Source organism: Orycteropus afer, unplaced genomic scaffold (assembly GCF_000298275.1).
Source record: "Orycteropus afer afer isolate SDZICR_OR568_19922 unplaced genomic scaffold, OryAfe1.0 scaffold00124, whole genome shotgun sequence".
Taxonomy (NCBI): Eukaryota; Metazoa; Chordata; class Mammalia; order Tubulidentata; family Orycteropodidae; genus Orycteropus; species Orycteropus afer.
The window spans coordinates 3,936,203-3,951,612 of NW_006921711.1; positions in this window are offsets into that span (position 1 = coordinate 3,936,203).

Consider the following 15,410-nt stretch of genomic DNA (forward strand, 5'->3'; position numbering starts at 1 on the left):
ATTGGGCAATCTACTTCTGTAGTGACAGCACCTCAGAAACTGAAGGAGGGGTTGCTATGAGTCAGATCCGACTCGACAGCAGTGGCTTTATAAAAAAAAAAAAAAAAAACCAGTTATCCAGTCCCCTACCAAAAACTTCTGTCAATCTCCTTCTGAAGGCTGTATTCATTTGTCTAAGTCTTTTGTACTCAATTTTACTATATGATTCCAATGACCTAGGAGAGGTCTTCCTTTATTAACTATTCTTCAGATAGAATCAAGCCCTAGATTCTGTTCTTGGAACCACGTCAAGCTCAGTGTGGCTGGGACCAGAACTCCAAGCAGAAAGATTACCAATTGAGTTTTCCTTGTTTTCACATTGTAGTTCTACTGGTTAAAATTCCAGGACAATCTTATTTTGTTATTTAAACAAAAATGAGATGGCAAGTGTTTTCAAAACCAAATGACATTCATATGAAGGACACAAAGGTATAGGTGATGGGCTGCTTGTCCTGTGAAGTTTACTAGAAAAAGCACAAATGATGTCACAGACATGATCATGTAGACCACGCTCATTCATTTATCCAACAATCATTTAATAAGCACTTAATATGTGTCTGACGGGAGCTCTGGTAGCATAGTGCCTAAGGCACTTGACTGCTAACCAGAAGGCTGGCGGTTCAAACCCACCAGCCACTCCTGGAAAGTAAGATGGGGCAATCTACTTCCATAGTGATACTGCCTCGGAAACCCAAGGAGGGGTCGCTATGAGTGGGGCCGACTTGGCAGCACATAACAACAACAACAACAAATGTGTCTGACATGGTGGAAAGCACTGAGATGATAGAGAAACATAGGACCATTTCCTGCCCTTGTGTCTGTGGAGGGGAGGCAGATACATAATCCATTTTAAGTAGTCTAATGATAATAAAGTAGCAAATATTTATGTAGCACTCAACACAGGCATTGTTCTAAATACTTTAACTTATGCTAACTCACTTATTCCTCAAAATAACCTGATGTAGATTCTACGATTATTCCCATTTCATAGATGAGGAAGCTGAGCCACAGAGAGATTAAATGATTTGCCCAAGATACCCTTCTGGTAGGTAGTGGACCTAGAATTTAAGTCTACATGATCTGGCTGTAGAGTTCCTTCTGTTAACCACCATACAGAAGACATACAGAAGACATAGCAACTTACCATATGAAGGAAGTGGGAATAGTCCTGTTGAGGTAGTGATGCTACCATTTTAAAAGATCATAGGTGTTCCCCTGGTGAAAAAGAGAAATGTACATACTTGAGGGACAATGAGGGCAAAGACCCAGAAGCCCAGGGGGACAGGGAATGTTTGAAGACTAGTGAGAAGGCTGGGGAGGCTGTCAAGCTGGGGAGTGTGAGAGGAAGTGTAGGTGTGGACTACTGTAGGTGCATGACACTGATGGTGAAGAGCCCAACGTATTGCAACCAGAAGGAGACCATGGCTCCACATGGGACCCCATTTGGGGAGAATAGGCTTTCCCATCTCTCCTGCTCAGAGATCTCACCCCTAATTTGCATGTTCTCACAAATGACATGTTGGAACTGAGAAAAGAGAGGGAAAATAAAGATCATAAAATTCACATTCAGTTTCAGTTTTCATTCATTTTACACACATTCTCTTAGTTATACTTCATGTTTTACACTTGAGAAAACAGATGAAAAGATAAGTGTCACCCAGTAAATAAGTATAGAACCAGGCCTTTGGATGCCTTATCCAATCCCCTTTTCACCATGTTGTTGTTGTTGTTATGCACCATCAAGTCAGACCCAACTCATAGCGACCACTCCTTGGGTTTCCTAGGCACTATCACTATAGAAGTAGATTGCCCAACCTTCCTTCCAAGGAGTGGCTGGTGGGTTTGAACCACCAGCTTTCTGGTTAGCAGTCAAGTGCCTTAGGCACTACGCTACCAGAGCTCCCTCCACCATGATAGACACAGTCAATCCTCATTACTTAACTCAAAAAAATCTCCAAGTGTGCATTCTCCAAGTGTCCAGGATCCTAGTAATTAATTTAAAAAAAAAAAAGGATTATTATTTTTTTTTAAATAAAAGTATATTAAAAAAATATATATTCAAGCCCAATGATGGAGGGACATTTGGCTACTGGTGGCGTAGTGCCTAAGGCATCTGACTACTAACCAGAAGGCTGGTAGTTCAAACCCACCAGTCACTCCTTGGAGGGAGGACTAGGCAATATACTTCCATAGAGATACTGCCTCAGAAACCCAAGGTGGGGTCAAGAGGAGGCAACTATACTCACGTGAGAATGACATTGGAGTGGAAGCCAGGAAACTTAAACTTAAGGCTCATACTTGTCACAAAATCACAGTGTGACCTGCAGGCCTTGGTGTCCTCACCTGTAAAATAAAGGAAGAGTGTTCATGACAATTTCCAAAGGGCCCATCCAGCTGTATTGTTCTCCGCCTCCATCTCTGTCTATATGTAGCTTAATTATTTTAGTCCACTGCTGTTTTTGGCCATCACAAAGTGTCCAGTTCCACTCAAAACAGAGTTGAGTTGACAGATTGTGCCATAAGAGCTGGAAGCTCAGCATCTGACACACAGCCTCAGGCATGTCTGTATTCCAGCCAAGTTCTTCTCTTCAGTTTAACGTAACCTTGAAACACCCAGCATTTCCATGTCCCACTGCTGGATCTGCTTTGTAGCCTGAAATGGGATATGTGTCTCCCTATTAATATCCTCACACTGTCTGCATGCATTTTAAAAGCTCAGTGTGCTCAGTAACCTGTGGGCTTGTCTTTGTTATTGTTGGTTGGAGTCTTGCATACTTGACTTAAAAGTTAGCACCAAATACAGCTTTATCTGATCAGGAAAGCATGAAATAGCAGGAATGGATAAATTCCCTTTGCACCCTAGGATGTGTTTCTCATGCTGGAGATTTGCATCAACTTGAATGAATGGCAGCTGCTGGTTCTCACCAGGCAAAGTGAGTGCTAATGAGGTCACCAGGAAAGCAATGGGCATTGCAAAGATGGCAACACAGAAAGGAAAGGGACATAGGGCAATGACCGTGTCCACTGGAGTCCCTATAGCCCTCTTATGTTCACACAGGCTCTACAGATTTTCTTTGCATTCCTTATTTCATTCGATCACCATAGCACCTAGCAGAAAATGACCAGGGCATAGGTAATCATCTCCAGTGACAAGGAGCTGGGGTTTAGTGAATGGTCAAGGTTAAATGGAAAGGTAGGACTAGACACTGGAGCTCCTGACCCCTCATTCAGTGCTCTTTTCTCTGCACCATACTGCCACATGCAATTGAGTTCAAATGTAAACTTCTTAAAGGCAGAGACTGCCTTACCTATCAATGTGTCCTCAGGGTTTGGCACACAAATTCAAGAAATAGTTGTTCAATTTTTGAACTCTACTTTAACTAATGTGGGAGACTGGCCTTTATTAATTTACTTGGTAGGGACAGGAAAAGGGTCAAAATTCTTACAGTGCCACTAAGACGGTCTGGCCTCTGTTATTTCTCTGAGCTCACCTCTTCCTACTTCCACCATTGCTCACTTCACCTTGGTCACTCTAGCCTTCTTGCTATTCTTTAAACTTGCCTGACAAACTCCTATGTCAGGGCTTTTTCACTGGCTGTTCCCCAGCTGGAACACCCTGCACCAGGCACTCTTAAAACTAACTTCTTCATCTCCCCCAAGTCTATGTTCAAATGCTACCTGCCCCAAGCACCCTATTTGAAAGTGCAACCCCATTCTGATACTCCTAATCACTCTTACCCTGCTTTTTTCATTTAATGCCATTTTTTGCCTTCAAACAAATTGTATAAATGATTATTTTTTTGTGATTGCTATTTATCATCCCTCTTCAAATATTAGAATGTAAGCTCCCCAAGAGCAGAGAATTCTCATTCACTGATGTATTTCAATGGCCCAGAATAGGGTCTAGCATATAGTAGACCCTCAACAAATATGATAAAATGAGTGCAGAAATGCAAATTTACATCATACTTTTCTTTCATACAGGATTTGTGCTTCTAGGCCATCCACATGTATACAAGCTTAACTGATATAATGGACTATTTCTTGGTGCTGTAGAATTGTCAGCGGCAGGAGTCTGTGCTATTATCTTTGTCAAGGGGAGAAGAAGCAGCTGCAGCCTAAGTCACTGATCTAGTATGTTCTCCCATGGGGTATGGGCCTTTTAACTCTAGATGAGGTCCTTGCAAATAAGAATAGAGGGACATATGCATGAAACAGGAAGACTTGGCCCTCACAGTAGATTTTCAAAGGGACTCTTACAAAGAAATGGCACCAAGAGTGCTACATACAGCAATTCTAGATATTGAGAAGGAACAGGATGTGGCACCAGATCAACTGATGGGGCAGCACAAGACCAGCACAGGGATTTGGGGGCTGTCTGATGGGCAGTGCAGGTACTGAGTTCAAGGAGGATGACTCCTTCTCATCCCAGGCTAAGCAGTGGGGTGGTGGAACAGGGGGGATTCCCAGAAGCTGTGGAATTTCAGTAAGTATGCCAAGCCCAGGTACAGGCAAGCTGGCTTCAAGCACTCAGACATCTATCTGTATGGACCAAGTTGGAGTCTCTGTCATTGGGGATCTAGAGTTCTTAGATGGTCATCTCAGTAGGAACTCATCAGGGAGAAGAGCTGGAGCTCAGGAATGAGGCTAGGGCTGTGCTCAGTGATCAGACAAAGTGGGTAGGCAGCTGAAGAGGACTGGGCACACAGCCCCACAGCAGTGGTCCAGAGAGTGTCAGCATCTCCTATCTCAACCTGGGCCTTATCTAGGAATTGGGGATAAGCTGAGCCAAAGAGAGTTGATAAGGGGTAGAGGGGGGCATTAAACACCCCAGCTGTGGAGAGAGGAATGGTAGCAAAGGAGGAAGCTAGGTAGGGCCAACTGAAGTGCCAAAAAGCTTTTTCCTAGAGAACAATGGCCAAGCCTGTTATTAGTTGCTATGGAATCAGTTCCCATTCATGGCAACCTTACGTATAACAGAACAAAATGTTACCCAGTCCTGGGCCATCTTCATGAACATTGCTATGTTCAAGCCCATTGATGTAGGCACTGTGTCAATTCATTTCATTGAGGGCCTCCCTCACTTTTGATCACCTCCTACTTTACCAAACATGGTATCCTTTTCTAGTAATTGATCTTTCCTGATGATGTGTTCAAAGTAATGAAGACAAAATCTTACCATCTTAGCTTCTAAGGAGTGTTCTGGTTGTATTTTTCTAAGACTAATTTATTCTGACAGAAGATATATTCAATATTCTTCACCAACACCATAATTAGAATGCATAATTCTTCTTCTGTCTTCCTTTTTCATTACCCAGATTTCACATGCATATGAGGTGATTGAAAAATCATAGCTTGGATCAGGCACACCTTAATCATCAATGTGACATCGTTGCTTTTTATAGAACATTCAAGAGGTCTTTTACTAGCAGTAACACATGGATTTCTTCACTGCTGCTTCCATGGGTATTGACTGTTGATCCAAGTCCAAGTTGGCTAGGCCTAGTCATGCAAACAGTTAAGCACTCAACTACTACACAAAAGGTTCATGGTTCAAATTCACCCACAGGCACCTCAGAAGATGGGCTTGATGATCTACCTCTCAGAGGGCATAGCCTTGAAAACCCAATGGAACAGTTCTACTCTGCACACATAGGTCGTCATGAGTGGGAATGACACTAACAACAACCATGTTCCTCTTTATGTAGCAAGGCACTGTGAAAGAGACATCAGGGACTTTTGGAGTCAGGTTTAAATGCCAAGTTCACAATTTTAGAGCTGGACAAGTTCTTACTATGTCAGATTTCAGTTTTCTCATTCATTTTCCTCATAGGAGTGCTGAGAGAACAGAACGGAAGAAGCTCAGAATGCCCTCAATGCACACCTCCCATACTGAGTAGGCACTCCATGGGGCTCTTGCCCAGCCCCCTCTGGAAGAGTCATGGTTTCTGACTTCCAGCTCTGCCCCACCCGTGATCCTAAATCCGGCAGGTTGGTGGGAAGGAGATAGAAGCAACCCCTCAGCTTTACAGCTGGACTACTTCCCCTCCCCACTATGCCCAGCCAGAGCTGGTTTATTTGAACTAAGAATTTAAATGTAAACATGCAACATCCCTTCCCTTCTCCCTCCACTCAGCAGGAGGGAGCGTGTGTGGACCCCTGTCAGCTGCACCAAGAGCCCTGTGCACCTAGATCCTATCTGCACTGAAAAGAGCAGAAATATTAGACACGGCTAAATAAGAAAACACAAATTATTGCTGGAGACCCCTAAGGCCTACTTTGTCTGTGCAATAGTTTGTTTTACTTTTCACAGAATTTATTTTGGCTGCAGCCAGATTGATGGTGATTATATCTGAAATCCCTCCCACATATCTGTCACATAAACACTTCGTTTAATTCAGGATTGTAAAATCTATGGGCCAACAGGGAGCGGGTTTTCCGATTAATTAGCAGACTCTAATGCTGGGCATCTTGTCACATGGTCCAATGGCACAGACGCTGAGGGTCCAGGAGGGGATGGGCAGGCAGCCCTGGCCTGTTTCTCAGGAGTTTGATCCCTTTGGCTGGTAAAGAAAAAACAAGGAAAAATTGGAAGGAGGGTGAGGGGAAGAAGTCCACTCGTTGTCTAGCCTGACTGGGGAAATGGATTTCGGGCTGCAGAGTGGGCCAAAGTCACCCATCTGGGCCCAGCCTGAGGCCAGGGATTCATGGGGGTTTTGAAGTTGATACAAAATAAACCCCCAACTTCCTCAGAGTTGCTGTTGATAGCATCACTGGATCCGACACCTCCTGGGAAGGGAAGGGCCTTAGGGGCCAGCAGAGGGGGAGAGAGGGAGGCCTCTGCTCGGGCAGCTGGAGGGGGGGATGCAGGCCCTGGAGCCTGAGACCCCCCAGCCCACCCACTCCCCAGTGGCCGCCTGGCCCTGCCAGCGCCGGGCAGGATTTCCTTCTGTCTGATGGAAGCAAGCCCCTAACAGGCTGCATATGCCCACCAGCTGTTCTCTCCTTCTGCCGTTGCAGGCCAAGACAAGAAAAGTATTATTTCTTTCCCAGCCTTCTAATCTCCAGGCCTCGCTCACTTCACAGGCCTGCTTTGGGCACTGTTAACTGGGCCCTTTCTCTGGGGTGAGGTCCCCTTTACTCAGAAAAGGATCCTTTTCTGACCCCAATTGCCTTTCCCTGTGGCATGAGGTTCCTCAACTAAAAGATTGTGCTGAGAGTATGAAGGACTTCACCAGGGGTATTTGTTTTTGAGGGGTTTTATTAACATCCTTTCTCATTCAGAAGAGAGGATCCCAACTGCAACAATAGTCATGAGCCTGGGAGAATTTCTGTTAGTCTGAGAATGAAACATTTCCTAGTGCCTGAGCCTCTAGTCTTTATAAAAACCAAAAAACCAAACCCACTGCCATCGAGGCGATTCCATAGCAACCCCCACTGGGTTTCCAAGGCTGTAAATCTTTACAGAAGTAGATTTCCCCATCTTCCACAGAGAACTGCTGGTGGGTATGAACTGCCAACCTTCTGGATAGCAGTCAAATGCCTTAGGCACTGCGCCACCAGAGCTTCTAGTCTTTATAGACACCATCTTGTTTAACACTCAGAAAAAGCCAGTCAAGATGTTATTTTTTGAGCCCCATTTTACAGATGAGGAAGCTGGATGGAGAGGTGAAATAATTTAAAGGAGGTAATGCAGCCAAGAGAGTCCTTGGGTGGTGCAAACAGTTAAGCACTGGGCTACTAACCAAAAGAATGGTGGTTCGAACTTGCCCAGAGGTGCCTCAAAAGAAAGGCCTGGCAATCTACTTCCAAAAGGTGACAGCCATGAAAACCCTATAGAGCAGTTCCACTTTGAAGATGTGAGGTTACTGAGTTGGAATCAACTGTGGTAGCAGCTGGTTTAACCTAGCCAAAAAGTAGCTGAACTAGCATTGAATCCCTATCTGCCTGAATCACAATAAGGCCCAGTGCTTTCCAGAAAGAACACTGGGGCTGGGAGCAAGATTTTTCACTCTTGTCTTTGCTGGGCCGTTAATGAGGATGACCAGGTCAAGTTCCAGGCCCTTTCTGGACTTCAGTTTCCTTCTGTATGAAGGAGAGTGTAGGTACCACTTCCCAGGCCCTGCCTTCCAGTTATGGCTGCCTCAGACACCACCTCCAAATAATCACAAGAATGGGCCATCCCCACACTCCTCAACCTGCAGAGGAACCGGAGGCCAGCAACCAGCTAGAGGCATATCCAGTTACTAACCAAACACTTGTCCTTCTTACCGACTGAACAACTGAGCGTGCCTGTCTGTCGCTTGGGGCTCTTGACCAAAAGAGCTCATTTTTAACCCTTTCACAACAGCTGTATTTTCCTATAGTGAATAAAACATAAGGCACCAATTTGTTAGACATTGCTCTGTTCAGGGCTCACTGGTTATGTCGCCTTTGAACAGAGGGAGACCTGCAGGAGCTTAACCAGGACACTCCATTTTGGCTTAGGCAGCCCTAATTTTTCACTCTCATCCAGTTTTGTAAATGTCACTGTGGAAGTGTGATTCGCATTTCACTCTCCTTTTTTAAACAAAGGATACCATTGTTTAGAGGGTGGGAAAGAAAAGGTGGCTTGGAGGGAAGGGGGGTGGGCAGGAATTTGTTCAGGGGTCAGGTCTTGGTTCTGGAATGTGTATTCCCCAAGGTGGAGCTAGGGAGGCCCGTGCTCTTGGGAAACCCCCGACCCCAATCAGGAGGCTCCAAGTCAGTAAGGAACTCCATCTAAATACTTCAAAGGCTTCTTTGAACACTAACTCCTTATGCTTCATGACTCTTCTCTGGAGACAAGACTAGGAGAAAATGTTCTCCTGCACTGATGTGTATTTGCTTCCAGAGTTTTTAAAGTTCCACACCCCCCCCCAAGTGCCCAAAACAAACAAGCAAACAAATAAAAATAGCAGATGCAGGGCATAGTACTGTGGAAACAATGAGGATGCAAACTCTAAAACTCTTGGGCTCACCCCAACATTGAGGAGGTGATAGTCACAGCCAGGAAACCGTCGAGCCTGATGTTGGCCTCCGGGCTCAGAGGCCTAATTGCCAGACTGCGTTTCCAGATGCAAGGCTCCTGACTCTGGCACGGACTCTTTCTATAACAAACTCACTTTGGGGTCATTCATCAGTGCATAAATACACACCTGGGAGGTGGGGGACAAGCCCCCATTTTTCTGGCTTTGTAAATACGGAACTCACATTTCTCCAATTGACATTTGCAGAGGGATGATCGATTGGAACGCCTTCCACCATGAAAAAATTTCAAATAAACGAAGAGTTGGCTGGTGCATGCTCCAGCCCCCGACACTCTGGAAAGGAAACCAGCCTTCCCAGCTGGCCTCTTCCTTTTAGGTGAGCAAAAGCCAAGGCTGAAACCCAAGAGGAGTTCCAGCTTCAAGCTCTCAACCCAAGAAGGTGGGGGCGAGTTCTTAGTTCCATTTGCTGCTTAGCTCGGAGGAACTGCAAGTCCAAGACACATAGACTGAGGCCTTGCAAGGTCACCTGCCTTTGCTGTTGATAGGATTCTGACTCAGTGACCCTCCAGGACAGGGTAGAACTGCCCAGAGGGTTTCCAAGGCTATAATCTTTATGGAAGCAGATTGCCACATCTTTATCCTGGGGAGCAGCTGGTGCATTTGAACTACTGAACTTTCAGTTAGCAGCTGAGCACTTAAGTGCTGCACCACCAGGACTCCTGTCCAAGGTGACCTGGGTACCCAGAAAATGCAAGTAAGTGAGACTCATTGTCGGGTGACTCTGTAGTGTTACTAGCAGTAGAGACCTAGGACAACCTCTGTGTTTAGGCCAAAGAGATGGTTGCCCAAATGAAAGATTTGAGAGAATAGCTAGCAGTGCTGCCTGACCCAAGATTTGTCTGTACCTGAAGCCTAAAATTAGACTGCTGGAGACACATTCCTTTGGGTTAAATATTGCCCTGTTTCAATTTTTCTTTCTTAAGCCAATGCTCCAAGTTGGAAAATATATTTGGTTCTCTAACTTCTCAGAGTAAGTCCACCAAATCCCTTTCCAAACGGGAATAGAAGGAACTCTAGCATTTTTCCCTAGTTTCATTCATTCATCCAACAAAACTGAGCATCTGCTCTATGCCAGGCACTATGCTAGCCACACCAAAGAAGCATTGCACATAAAAGCAGACATGGCTCCTACCTCCCCAAGCCTACTGTTGTTGTTGCTGTTATGTGCCATCAAGTCGGCCCTGACTCATAGCGACCCCTCCTTGGGTTTCTGAGGCAGTATCACTATGGAAGTAGGATTGCCCAACCTTCCTTCCGAGGAGTGGCTGGTGGGTTTGAACCACCAGCCTTCTGGTTAGCAGTCAAGTGCTTTAGCCACTATGCTACCAGAGCTCCTCAAACCTACTGGAAAGACAATTAACAACCAACCAACCAACCACACAGAGAATGAAAACCATGATGGTGACAGGAAGTAGACGACTCCCTGAGAGGGATTAGGGAGGCTTCCCTGGGGGGAGGGAGGTGATTCTTCAGTTGACTTCTGAAGGGTGGGTAGGGATTATCTAGGTAAACAGGTAAGGGAAAGCATTCTGACAGAGAAAGTAGCATAGGCAAAGGCTATGGCCAGGGAGGTGAGGACCTCCAGGATGTTGAAAGGGTGGAGTGGAGTGGGGCTAGGCACTATGGATGGGCTGGTAGAAAGGCGCACTAGGAATAGAGGTGAGAGACAGAAGGCAAGCACTGCTTATTTTATGTCCTCCCTGTAGATCACTCTTGCCTCAATCTTTGCCCAGTTGCCCTACAGCAGTGAGTGCTGAGTGTCAGGAAGAGAACAGGAAGTAGGAAGAGGGTAGAGGGAGGAATGTGAAAGAATAGGCCTCTCCTTAAAATTCTACCACTGGGAGAGCACTTTTGGGCCTCAGAAAGAGAAGTTCCATATTTCTGCTGTTTGTAGCAACATGCAAATCATAAAAACCAAACCAATTCGCTGCCATTGAGTTAATTCTGACTCATAGATACCCTCACTGGGTTTCCAAGGCTATAAATCTCCAAGGCTATAAATTAGAAATAGATTGCCTCATCTTCCTCCCTCAGAGCAGCTGGTGGGTTTGAACTGTCAAACTTCTGGTTAGTAGCCACTATGCCACCAGAGCTCCTTATATAAATCATAGGACAGGAGTTATCATCTCCCATGTTATAAGCAGAAAACTGAGGCATTGAGTTAGCAGTAAAAAAAAAAAGAAAAGTTGCTGGTCAGTCAATTCAGACTCATGGCAATTCCATGTGTGTCAGAGTAGAATTGTGCTCTGTAGGGTTTTCATTTGCTGAGTTTTCAGAAGTAGGTCACCAGGCCTTTCTTCCAAGGTACTTCTGGGTGGATTCAAACTACCAACTTTTAAGTTAGTAGCCAAGTGCTTAACCTTTTGCAGCACTCAGGGACTCAGGTAAGGTCTCTTGATATTCAGTTGAAGTCTCTCTCTCTCCCCCTCCCCCTTCCCTTCCCTCCCTCTTTCCATGTTTTTGGATGCAAAAGGCCCTTCTGGCTGTACCAATCTCCATATCCAAGCAGCAAATAGGATGGTGACATATGGGAAATATTCCTGCAAAGGAGCTGGAACAGTACAAAAGAATACGTATGTGCTAACTAGCGTTGGTGGGCATAAGGCTGATTTGGAGAGAGAAGAGTGGGGCTGGGGTGTCAGAAATTTCCATGGGAAGCTCTGTTCTGCTGCATGCCACTGGTGGAACCCATCATATATATGCTAGGTAGTAGCTGGAGGCTCCTGGCTCAGAGCCTCTGTTTATTCACTATGAATCTCAAGAAGTGTCAGAGAGAAGCGCATACCTGGGATTACTGTGCTGATGGCAAGGCTGATGCTCCCACTCTTACCCTGATGCCTTCACTCCATCCACCAATTCAGGAGAGCCAGAAGGGTGCTTCTAACATGTCAGGCTGTCCAGCTCTCCTACTTAATTATATTGTCAGATAAGCTTTCAGGACTCTAAGGGAAACTTCTTCAGGGAAATTCATTTCTCTTCCCAAACTATTCACTGACTCCACTTTGTCCTCCTCCCCTTGCTATGCTGGTCTTTCCCTCTAAAACTTCAAGAGGAAGTGCAGCAAGTGCCAGCCTGGTGTTGAAAGAGGGTCTCTCCAGGGGAAGTAAGAGGCTCCTCCTGCAGCCATCCTCCCTTGCACCTTTCTCTCCAGTCACTCCATGCTCCAGTCTCCATTTCCTGAGGCCAGGTAAGTGGTGGTGAAACCACAGTCACTCACTTTCTGAAGGGCACCTGAGATGCTGTGGGGCTCCCAGGCTGGAGGGAACCCTATAGCTAGTCAGTCAAGGCTTAAGTCTCCCTATCTACTGACTGCAACACTCCTACTAATTAATAACCAGGACCAAAACCTCTTCCAAATAAATAGCTCCCTACTGTGTTACTCCCAGGAGCCATTAAACACTCAGCAGCTAAACGAAAGGTCAGTGGTTGGAACCCAACAGCCACTCCATGAGAGAAAGATGTAGCAGTCTGCTTCCAAAAAGATTTATAGCCTTGGAAACTCTATGGGGCAGTCCTATTCTGTCCTATAGGGCACTATGACTAGATGGTAATGGATTTGATTTGGTTTGGGGTTTAGTGGTAATTCCACAAATGGCATGTTAGTGGCAATGGGTTTGGCTTGGCTTTTGGTTCAGTGATACTCACACATATGGCATGGTATATGAACTGCCCCCAAAATCTAGAGGCTCCCCAAAATATTTCATTTAATAACAATAGTTTTAGCAATTCTCACCTTTCCTTCAATTCCAAACTTGTGAAAAAAGAAGTTTCCATACACATCACCTCCATTTCATAACTTCCACTCCTACAACCTTCCTCCCATGATGACTAGAGCTGTTTTCTTTAACATGACCACTTATGTCCAGGCTCTAATCCCACACCCTTTTTTAGTCCTCACTGGCTCTCCTGCATTTGTTTGTTCCTGTAACCAGCTTCCATTCACCTCCATCTGCTCCCAATCCCCCTCCCCCTCCCAGTTCACCCCACCTCCTGCCAGCCCACCTTTAGCTCTCCCTCCTCCTGATCCACTACCACCCCACAGCTGTTTAAAGCCAGCTCAGGGATCCAAACTAAACCAAGCTCTGATTTGGAAAACATGGCTAAATGACCATGGTGGCCTCTAAACAAATGTCATCAGCCACAGACGACAGACACCAACATACATATGTAGAGATAAACATATGTGTTCTGTCTCCAAATCATTTAAAATAAATATTACCACAACATAGCTCAGTTATGTAGACCTTTTTTTTTCTTTTTTTTTTTTAATCAATATTGCCTGGGGCTAGCAAATAAGGAAGGAAATCACAGGGAAATGCATTATTCATGAGCTTGCCAGAGTGCTGATGACTGGCAGTGATAAAAGTCCCTGTGTGAGCGAGTGGCAGTCGGATAGCTCCCTATCGAGTCAATCTAGCCCGTAGCTTCCTGTTTTCAGAAGCCGGGAGATCGCTCTCATCTCTTTTCTCCTTGCCTTCATTTAGGAGAGTGAAATCCATGCACCTGTGGGAATTGGATGTGTTTTTGCTCAGGTCACGACACCTGGGGAGCAGGACACAGGATGCCGAGGACAGAGCTGAATTCCCACAGGGGGAAACCTTGATGAGAACTAATTAGAGTGCCATCCTCTGTATATTGCCAGTGCTTCAATTATCACCTTCTCATGTGCAGGACAGAATCTTAGCTTTTGAGAATGCTCATCAGCCAAGGGAAGGAATCACTGGGCATTAATAAATATACAGCCCTTCCCTAGTGCAATTCTGAGTAAGGCTCTCAGAAACCTGAGCACAGAGCTGAGTTAGGAATGCCCTGCGCCCCTCTTTAATTATCTCCCCTAGAGAAGACAAGGAAACAGAAGGAAAAAAAAAAAAGGGCTCTTGTGGCGCAGTGCCTAAGGCATTTAACTGCTAACCAGAAGGATGGCAGTGCAAACCCACCAGCCACTCCCTGGAAGGAAGATGGGGCAATCTACTTTTGTAAGGATTTACCACCTCAGAAATCCAATGGGGGTCTCTATGAGTCAGAACTGACTCAATAGCAGTGAGTTTTGTTTTGAGAAAAGACAGAAGGAGCAATGGTTAGGCACTCCACCGCTAACCAAAAGTTCCAAACCCACTAGCTGCTCTACAGGAGAAAAGATTTCTCGATCTGCTCCTGTAAAGATTATAGCCTTGAAAACCCTATTGGGGCAGTTATACTCTGTCTTACAGGGTTACTATGAATCAGAATCAACTCCATAACACATAATACAAGAGACAGACAGAGGAGCTCTGGTGCTTGCCTGCTAACGGAAAAGTTGGCTGTTTAAACCATGCATTTACTCTGCAGAAGAAAGACCTGGCAATCTGCATTTGTAAAGATTACAGCCAAGAATACGCTATGGGGCAGTTCTACTCTGTCACATGGGATCACTATGAGTTGGAATCCACTGAGGAGGCAGACCGCCAAACCTAGAGGAAGAAGGATAAGGGGAGAGGAAAGACCTATGGGGCCGGAAATCCTGGGTTTACTTACAGATTCTCTACAGGCTCATTTCATTACTTGGGCAAAATACCCCGACCACTTGGGCTTCTGAGTCCCCCCTTCCCTGTTAAAGTAAATCCCCACAGTGTCTGGAAAACAGGCCTGAATTGCCTCTAAAGTGTTGCCTGAGCTAGATGGGGAGAGAGAGAAAAATGGAGGAGTAAGAAAAAAAAATGGTCATGTTCATATTAAATTCCAGATGATTAACAGCACAGACGCATGCACAACTCACAAGCACCTGAGAATGTGCTAAGCAAATGAACACAAAGTTCCAAAGAGCATTAGTTCACACACCATCACACATTCAGTGACTGCAAATCCCAGTACAATATGCACTGTGCCCATCCATATAAGATACAAATATCACTGAGATGTTCAGTGGGGTCATTTCCAGCACTGCTAAAATGTCTACAATCATATTTGCTGAGCTTCTGGAAGAAAGTAAGAGTCAGTTGTCTGCCAGTTTGTTAAAGCCCCACTATGCTCCCTGCCAGCACTCCTGGTAGGTTGGCTGGTACTTTCAGACAATAGGGTCCAGGTCAGAGATCAGTAAATGCAAGACTAAAGGAAGGGGGCACAGGAACAAGGTCCAAGGGTCCAGTCCTGCAGCCAGCAGGTAAGAAACAGAGCAGAATTGAAGTGGTATCCTCACCTTTCATTAAAAAAATAAAAATAAAAATAAAAACCCAGTTGCAGGCAAGATCATGTATGATGTGATAGAGTTGTGTGTCAATTTGGCTGGGTCTGGTTTTGAGTGGCTGGGCAGCTAGATATAGTTAT